This window comes from Psammomys obesus, unplaced genomic scaffold (genome assembly GCF_907164565.1).
Source record: "Psammomys obesus unplaced genomic scaffold, mPsaObe1.curated_primary_1811, whole genome shotgun sequence".
NCBI lineage: Eukaryota > Metazoa > Chordata > Mammalia > Rodentia > Muridae > Psammomys > Psammomys obesus.
The window spans coordinates 65,761,577-65,768,217 of record NW_026585504.1 but is presented as its reverse complement, the minus strand read 5'-3'; the positions used below and the strand labels follow the sequence as shown (position 1 = coordinate 65,768,217).

Below are 6,641 nucleotides of genomic sequence, written 5' to 3'. Positions count from 1 at the left end.
GAAGGAAGGAAGGAAGGAAGGAAGGAAGGAAGGAAGGAAGGAAGGAAGGAAGGAAAAAGTCACAGAGCAACTGAAGAAGACACCTGACATGGACTTCTGACCTCTACATTTGCTCATGTTCCAGTACAAACATGCACACACAAACAAAAGATGAAATCGCTTATTGCCCTTACTGCCATCACCTGTCTAGATTTTTGGGATTACAGAATACCAAAAGTAAGGCCTTGCTAGAAGTTTGTGAGTTAGACAAGAGAGCTGTGGGGTTCTGAAGAGATAAAACAATTCCTTCGAGCCCTCCCCAGCACACACAGCCTTCCCAGGACCAAGTCAGGAAAGGAGAAATTTAACTGTGAAAGTGACAAAAAGAAAAAGAAAACAGCTCAAATGGCCAAACACACAGCACAAGTCCTCACTCTCCTAACTGACTACGTGGTCATAATACCAAGGCTCCTGGGACCTTGTCTTGGCAGCTTTCCAAGAAATACTGGTCTGCACCAGCACACTTCGAGGTCAGCTGCATTACCTGTGAGGAGGTCATTTAGAGGAAGAGCATCTTCATCCCCAGCATCAGCTCTGCACAGCTCACAGTAGATGCTGGCTAAATGCTAGGACTGGAGAGATGACTCAGTCAAGTGCCTATGGCACAAGGGTAAGAACATGAGTTCAGATCCCCAGCACCTACTTGAAAGACCAGGCCCAGTGGCACACACCTACAGGCGTGTAACTTACAGGTAAAGTAGCTCCCTTGAATTACAAGTAAATCAGCTTAGCTCAGTCAGTGAGCTCTAGGTTCAGTAAGAGCTTCTGTCTCTGAGGAAGACACCTGGCGGACAACATCAACCCCTGGCTTCTACAAGGACACACACATACAGAGAGAGACAGAGAGAGAGACGGAGAGTGAGAGAGGAGAGGGGGAGAGAGAGAACACAGGTTGTTAAACAGTATAGAGAATGCCAGGCAGTGGTGGTGCACGCCTTTAATCCCAGCACTCAGGGAGGCAGAGGCAGATGGATCTCTGTGAGTTTGAGGCCACCCTGGTCTACAAGAGGGAGTTCCAGGATAGCCAAGGCTACACAGAGAAACCTTGTCTCAAAAACAAAACAAAACAAAAAAAAAAAGTGTAGGGATATAATCTAGACTAGGCAATTTATAACCCTAATGCAGTGTAAACCATGCCTATAATTCCATTACTTGGGAGACGGAGGCAGGAAAATCAGAAGCTCAGCTGAGCTTCAGTGAGCTTCAGGCCAGCCTGGGCTACATGAGATCCTGGAGGAGGGCAAAAATCAAAACTATGCAAAACTTCAAAGAATGGGCAGCTCTCTATTCAATTCAAAATAGAAAATTTAAACTACAGCAATCTCTTCTGGCTATTAAGAGTGACTGTACTTCAAAGCCGTCATTAACTTTAAAGGCAGTAGTCTGGTAAAACCTGCACTGGCAAGTTCCAAACATTTGCTTCCCACTCAAACTCCTGAGCTGTCACCCATAAGGCTAACTCCACTCCTGCTATAAAATTGGTCCTTCCCTCTTCTAATATCTGGATTCTGAAATTCATACACTTCTCCCATCAAAGCTGCTCACTGCTCTGTTCACCAGGAATCCCCTCCCCTTTTGCAGTCACCACAGCAGCCCCCCGAGACAATGCCAGCAGCACCGGCTTTCTGGGCCATCACAAAAATCACTGACCAGGGCTATCGCTCTGACGACCAGCCACGCACCACCACCCAGAACAAACTGGAAGAAGTAAGCCAGACCCAGGGCTCTGCGAGTCTCTCAGGTGGCCTGAGAGGATGCTGGGTCGCGACAGAGGGTACCAGGCCCCCAACACTGGTCCTTCCTGGTGAATGCCCCTGTGACTTTACTGTCATTTCTGAGTCACCACCTATCCTCCCCCCCAAATGTGACCTGAAGTGTCACAGACCTCCAGACATAAAGCATTTTCCATGCAAGCACCTGCATTTGGCATCCAGGACACAGGTTAAAAGAGAGTGCACCTATAATCCCAGCGCCAGGGAGAAAGAGTTGGGTAGATCCTGTGGCGTGCTGGCTGGCCAGCCTAGATGACTTAGTGAGTTCCAGGCTGGTAAGAGATCCATAAAATAGAAAGTGAGTGGTGCCTCAGATTGTCTCCAGACCTCTACATAAACCTCTGTGCCTGTGTGTGCATCTGAGAGACACACACACAGACACACAGACACACACACACACAGACACACAGACACACACACACACACACACACACACACACGGCAGAATGACAGCAGGAAACGGTGACTAGCTGCTCTCCTGGGACAAACCCCTCAGCTGTGACAGCAGGACTGGCATTTCCACGCTTAGGAGGCAAGCTGAGCTGCTGGGTTCTTCTGAAACTGAGGAAACTGCCTGGGAAGGGAGGAGATCTGAATCGCTGTCATCTCTCGGGGTCCCTTCCAGCTTCTCCCCAAGAACACTGCGGATGCACATCCATATGCACGTTCCTTAGAAAAATGTGTTCAGACGTGTGAATGTGTAATGAGCACAGTGTTCACGCTTCCACACACAGAGCACTGGAAATGTGCATGCTGCTCGGGAGGAGAGCCAAAGGCCCAGAGAGCGCAGCGGGGACAGCCACTGGAGTTCACACAGGCGGGACCAAGCTCCGGCCACCTCACTTTCCTTAAAGCCGGCTGGTTCGGGAACTGGGAAGACGGCTCGCATAGGGCCCTGAGTTTGACCTCTGGAACACACATTTTTTAAGAAGCCATGAAGGTACAGGTTCAGTGTTAACACACCTGCAGCACAAGAATGAAGACCCGAGTTTGGTCTCCATCACCCACACACAGCAGGACACCATGTGTGTCTATAACCCTAGCACTCTTGTGGGAAGATGACAGACAGAGACAGGAGACTCAGAGCTCAGCTAGGTCTCCGCTGGCCCAGAAAACAAGAGCCTGTTGCAGACAAGGTTGAAGGTGCAGACTGATGCTTGAGGCTGCACACACACACACACACACACACACACACACACCACACTCACACACATTCACACAGATTTTAAATTACAAAAAAAAAAGGCACAGTGACAGAGAGTTATAATCTCAGTGCTGTGGAGGAGGAGAAAGATGGGCCCCGTGAGAGACTCCGTCAAAAAAAGAAACACACACACACAAACACACAAACACACACACACACACACACAGACACACACAGACATACACACGGTGGACAAATCCTGAGGAAAGGAATGACAGCTGAGGTTGGTCTCTGGGCTCAAGCCCCTACATGCAAGGACACACACACACACACACACACACACACACACACACACACACGGCGGCCATTCGGATAGCTCTGTAGACTCCTTCATTGCACTGACTGTAGTCTCAAATGTCCCAAACTAGTAAAGCAGGCTGGAAGGAGATGGACACCAGAAGGAAATTACTCAAGCCTTTTGCCCAGACGTTCAACAGGGCCACAGACAGTTACTGGGGACTGAGACTTCCTCCTTTTCTCTGTCCCTAAAAAGGGTACCTAGGTCAATCTGGGCACATTCTGCCCTCTTCCCTGTTTCCAGGGCCCTGCATCAAGTAAGTTTATCACACGGACATTAAGTTGATAGCAAAAGAAAAACTAAAATGTCCTCTGGGGGGTGGGGGGAAGCTTTGTTCTGATCCTAACAGAATCAGATTAAGCCTGCCCATCTCAGCTTTGAGCAATAGCGACAAAATGAGTTAGAGGAACTTAGGGAGGGTGGGAAAATTCATAAAAGACAGGTAAGAGATGGTTTGACTTTCTTGGCCGAGACAAGAGAGCTCCCGTTCCAGGGACAAAGGGTCTCCCACAAGTCCAGGGTAGATATCCCTCCAGTCTTAAAAACAAGGCTGGGCTGGGTCAGTTAACGAACCTGCTTTCCACTCAGAACTCAGTGGATTCTAATTTGATCTAACCTTACATCCAAACGTGGTGACAGATGTGGCTCTGCCATCCCACCGGAAACCCCACACAAACCTCGTTTGCTCTTTCCAACTTCACAGCCCCAGAGGCACCGAGGACCATATTCAAACACCAAGCCAAGGCCTGGCAATTAGGCCAGGAATTACTGAGCTCTAGGGCCAAACAGAAGGCATCCTCTGGGTCTCTCTCTCTCTCTCTCTCACACACACACACACACACACACACACACACACGCAGCTCAGGGAGCTCCAAAAGCCACTGGGGGAAAAAAAAAATTGAAGCGCCACCCCTTCCCTCTTCCCCGCGTTGGCTTTGTGTGTGACATCGACAGTGAGCGCGCGAACGCTGCCGGCTCACACACCCCCTTCCACCCAACCTGCTCCCGCAGAGTCAATGCGCGCGACTGAGAGCCTGGCGGGGCCCTGAGAGCGGGTCCACCCGGCAGACCAACGCGTCACCAGGCCTCGGGTCCTCCGAGCGCGGGAGGCCAGGGGATGACATCCACGCCCCCGTCTCCAGAGGCCACAGTGGCTCTGGAAAGCAGAACCCCGGTGCCTGTCACAGGCCCGCGAACGCGAAAGGGCGGACGAGAAGGGCACAGAGGCCCCACTCGCATACCCCCTACCCCCAATTTAGCGAACTGCGGCCCCAAAGGGGACCGAGGAGGCTGGCCTGGCGACTCGGCAGGAAGTTCCCAGGACCGCACTGAGCATGCTCTAGGAGAGTGTGTACGCGGGTGTCGGCCCATGCATCCCGCAGCCTCTGCCATCCCCCAGCCGCGGTGCTCGCCGGCTGGATCGCTGTCGGGCTGGCGGTCCCCACGGCTGTCTGGGGTCCGAAGGGTCTTCCTGGGCGCTCAGCCCGGAGCTTCGGACCGTCCTACCCTTCTCCCCAGGGGCCCGGGCCCCACTCCTTTCTCCCTACCAACTGGCTCAAGGCACATCCCACTCCGAGCTCCCGGATCCCCAGGACCCTAGCCCGGCCCACGCTGGCATCCTGGTTTCTGGCTTCACCGCGGTCTCAGCGTTCAAAATGCCAATCTCAGCTTCTCGCCGGCAGCCCACGCCACCCGAGCCCCCTCTGGACAGTTCCCTGGGAGCCCAAGGGCCCCAGAGGCTAGAGAGGGTCTTCGGGGTCCCAAGAGCGGGGACGGCCCCGAGCAGGTGGTGGACCCTCCACGCGCGTCCCTCAGTTGTACTCTCGGGTTCAAACCCTCCCCCGTCCCAGATCAGACACGGCCAGAACACCCACGCAGCCGCGGCGTCAGCGCTGGGCCGGCAGGGGGCTGCTCCAGCCCCCCGGAGTCCCCCGCGAGCCCCGCGCGTGCATCTCCTGGGGGGGGCGGGGGGCGAGCTCGGAATCGATCGCCCGGCGCTGCAGCGGCTCGTACCTGCTATCAGGGAAGCGGCAGAAGCACCATCGGCAGCAGGCGGGCTCACTCTCCAGCTCCCGTGCCCGGGGAACGGGGGTCCCGGGATCAGCACGGAGCGGGGTCACAGCGCCCCCAGAGACCGAGGCGCGGCTACCTGGCTGGAGGGAGCCGGGGGCCGCCGCCGCCGCGGGAGCCGCAGGGCTGCCGGGCGAGCGGGCCTCGGCAGGGACGGTCGGAAAACTACCAGCCCTAGAGGGGCCGTGCGCAGCGCGTCCACCGTCCGCCCCTGGACGCAAGCAGGGACGTTCTCCCCGGGTCCAAACGGTCAGGGCCGAGTAGGTGGGAGATCGGCTGGAGGTTTCCACCACCCTTCCCGACTCGGTCTCCCCAACTTCACCAGGCTCCTGGGCTCGCGCTGCGCTCCCCGGCAGAGAGATTCCGGGCCAGCGACGTTCTGCGAATTCCCCGCCCACCCCGCTGAGCGCTCAGCCAATTCGGAACGCCCCAGCTTCCCGGGGACCGTCTGCAAACTCTAGGCCCTGTTCAGGAAGCCTGAAACCTGCTCTGTTCTGCAGCCCCAGGAGAAACAGGCGCCGAGCTACGCTAGGGGAGTTGGGGTCATAAATAATACCGCAGCAAGGTCAGGGCAGGGTGCGGTGACTGTTACAGGCCGCGCATCCTCCAGAGTGATGGGCTTCCCAGTGGGGAGGAGATGGCGGACTCAACTATTTAGGGGTCCTGGCAACTTTAACAAACGCCCTGAGCTCCATTTTAGACTTTGTAAAATCGATTGGCAGAAGCAGAGGGGATTTATGTCCCTTGTCTTTTTCTTTCTTTTTTTTTTTTTTAATCTGAGTAGCTTTGTATTTATTTATTTTGTGATTTGTTTGTTTGTTTGTTTGTTTTTGAGGCGTGGGCGGTCTTACCTAGCCCAGACCGGCTTCAAACTTGCTTTCTAGCCAGGGATAACCTCGAACTCTGGATCCTCTTGCCTCCACGTGAGTCCAGGGATTGTAAGCATCAGCCACCATAGCTTTGGCGTTTGTGACCCTGGCAAGCCATTTCTCCCGCTCCGCTCAGCTGCTCTATTGATAAGAGCGAGGACGGCTGCTCCCTGATGTTGTTCTGAAGACGGGACGGGATGTTTGTAAAGGGCGTGGCGGTGTCTGGTACACAGTAGGCGCACAGTTTTCCTCACGCGCTTCTTTTCTCTGCCCTGGCTGCGCTTTATGAGCATCCTGGACAGCTTAACGCGGTGCTGTTGTAAATTCAAAAAGAAATAAAACACATCCCCTGCCCTGAGGGCACCACAATGAAACACTGACTAGCATGA

General features: G+C 54.3%; 1 protein-coding gene across 1 annotated transcript in view; it reads right to left on the bottom strand.

Moving 5' to 3' along the window:
- Positions 1–5,743, bottom strand: part of Mgat5 (alpha-1,6-mannosylglycoprotein 6-beta-N-acetylglucosaminyltransferase) — a 275,296-nt gene extending 269,553 nt beyond the window's left edge. Inside the window, exon 1 of the mRNA XM_055602025.1 lies at positions 5,327–5,743. The gene's annotated coding sequence lies outside the window, so the exon portion shown is untranslated. The remainder of the gene's footprint in view (positions 1–5,326) is intronic.
- Between the last annotated feature and the right edge of the window lie 898 nt (positions 5,744–6,641).